At 37.9% G+C, this 2,500-nt stretch overlaps 1 protein-coding gene across 3 annotated transcripts in view; it reads right to left on the bottom strand.

Moving 5' to 3' along the window:
* The window catches only part of prlra (prolactin receptor a), a 19,357-nt gene that overhangs the window by 11,156 nt on the left and 5,701 nt on the right, over positions 1 to 2,500 (bottom strand). The window contains exon 1 of one of the 3 annotated variants that reach the window (XM_060891083.1): positions 27 to 401. The exons of 1 other annotated variant lie outside the window; for it this stretch is intronic. The gene's annotated coding sequence lies outside the window, so the exon portion shown is untranslated. Of the gene's footprint in view, positions 1 to 26; positions 402 to 2,500 lie in introns of those variants that run through there. One more of the 3 variants, XM_060891082.1, reaches the window with a different exon arrangement.

The raw sequence follows: 2,500 nt of genomic DNA, 5'->3' as shown, positions 1-2,500 counted from the left end.
GAACATCAGCGAGGAAGAGAACTGACTTGCCTCGAAGTCTTTCCACTGGAAATAGATAAAGGTTCAAAAGTTTATAAAATCTGTCCTCGCTCTATGTTGTCATACATCGCTGAAGGCAAAAGAAAACACGTCCTTGGTCGTTTTCCTGTAACATCACGACACGTCCTGCTTTTTATTTAAAAGTGAGAGCTGAGTGCGGAGGTGCGGCACAGTCGCTGTGTGACGTCTATAAATCTGCTGGTTATCGTTCACTCGGTCACACTGTCATAAAGTCCCAGTGAGGTGATTTTACTGGAGACTAAGAACAAAGTCGAACGTTTTAACGTTCCATTAAATTTTACAACAAATTTTTTGACGTGGTTCGTGTAAAACATGTCACCGTGTCGTGTGTTATTCCGATTTTCCCACACGATCGAATTGCAAAAACATCATCATCATCGTCATCATCATCGTACTCTTCATCGTCTAAAACAAAAACGTTTTTATAATAAACACGTTCTGTCCATAAATGTAGCATTGATTTTAAAATCCACAACACATTTTGTTTTCTTTTATAAATTGAAAGTTTTCATATAAAATTTACTGATCCGTTTTTTCCTAAACATTTTCACATTTAAACAAAACTTTTATTAGTAATTGTTGTTAGAAATGGAGAAATATATTTGTTCTAAAAAAAAACGCGTAAGTGTAAAAAACATACATCGGGTTAGTTAAAAATATTTCAGTTTTTAAAAATAACAAAATATGTAATAAAAACTATTAAATTTATAATATTTTAAAAATCCAATGTAAGAAAAATAAAAAGCATTAAAAAAGTCTGTATAAAGAGATTTACATCACATTCATTTTTTATTATTATTTATATAGAACTATTAAACTTGTGTATTTTTAAACATGAACCCTTAAAGTCGGGGTCACGGTGGCTTAGTGGTTAGCACGTTCGCCTCACACCTCCAGGGTTGGGGGTTCGATTCCCGCCTCCACCTTGTGTGTGTGGAGTTTGCATGTTCTCCCCGTGCCTCAGGGGTTTCCTCCAGGTACTCCGGTTTCCTCCCTCGGGCCAAAGACATGCATGGTAGGTTGATTGGCATCTCTGGAAAATTGTCCGTAGTGTGTGATTGCGTGAGTGAATGAGAGTGTGTGTGTGTGACTGTGTGTGTGTGTGTGACTCTGTGTGTGTGTGTGTGTGACTCTGTGTGTGTGTGTGACTCTGAGTGTGTGTGTGACTCTGTGTGTGTGTGTGACTCTGTGTGTGTGTGTGAGTGAATGAGAGTGTGTGTGTGTGTGCCCTGTGATGGGTTGGCACTCCGTCCAGGGTGTATCCTGCCTTGATGCCCGATGACGCCTGAGATAGGCACAGGCTCCCCGTGACCCGAGGTAGTTCGGATAAGCGGTAGAAGATGAGTGAATGAACCCTTAAAGTCTACATGGGAAAATCTTTATTTTGTCTTAAGGGTGCACAAACTTTTGTACACGCCAGTTTCATACTGAACTCATTCTTGCAGCATCTGTGCAGTGAATAAACGTCAGTGACGTGAATAAACGTCGGTGAATTCAGATTTCCTGATGTCACGTGCACGGCGTGTGCGTTACAGTGACGTGTTGCACGTGTGTTCGTGAGCTTCGTGTGTTACGTGACTCCGCCGTGTTGTTAGTCACGTGTGATTTGTTACACTGTCCCTCGTCACCCTGATATACGTGTGAGCTCTTAATCACGTCTGTGATTCTCTGGACTCCGGTCACCTCACACGTGATGGCGTCTGGGTTCATAAGATTTAGCACGTGTGTGAACGCCGGACTCGTGACCAGTTCCCAGCGTGCTCCATTCTTCTCCTCTGCTTGGGTCATGTGATAATTCAGATGAGAGACTGGATTTTATGTTGTTTGTTTAAATAATAGAGACAAGCTAACAATTAATGGCTAACACCAGCTAGCTTTACTGCTAATTTAAATGATGGCAGATATAACGTTCTAATGAAGAGCTAACATTCGCACGTGCCGATGGTCTAACTGACGCTATAACCTATAACCTATAACCTATAACCTATAATCTATAACCTACAACCTATAATCTATAATCTATAACCTATAATCTATAACCTATAACCTATAATCTATAACCTATAATCTATAACCTATAATCTATAACCTATAATCTATAACCTATAATCTATAATCTATAACCTATAACCTATAATCTATAACCTATATCCTATAATCTATAACCTATAATCTATAACCTATAACCTATAATCTATAACCTATAATCTATAATCTATAACCTATAATCTATAATCTATAACCTATAATCTATAACCTATAATCTATAATCTATAACCTATAATCTATAATCTATAACCTATAACCTATAATCTATGTCTTTAGTTAAGGACAATGTTTATGTGCATTAATAATGATCTAATAAAAAATAATAATGCACACTAATATTTGAATCTTAGCACAGAAAGCGTAACAAGCCGTGTGTGATTTATGACGTCTG

The sequence above is a fragment of the Tachysurus vachellii genome, chromosome 17 (genome assembly GCF_030014155.1).
Source record: "Tachysurus vachellii isolate PV-2020 chromosome 17, HZAU_Pvac_v1, whole genome shotgun sequence".
Classification (NCBI taxonomy): Eukaryota; Metazoa; Chordata; class Actinopteri; order Siluriformes; family Bagridae; genus Tachysurus; species Tachysurus vachellii.
Note: the sequence above shows the minus strand (reverse complement) of the source record. Positions and strands in the feature narration are given on the sequence as shown.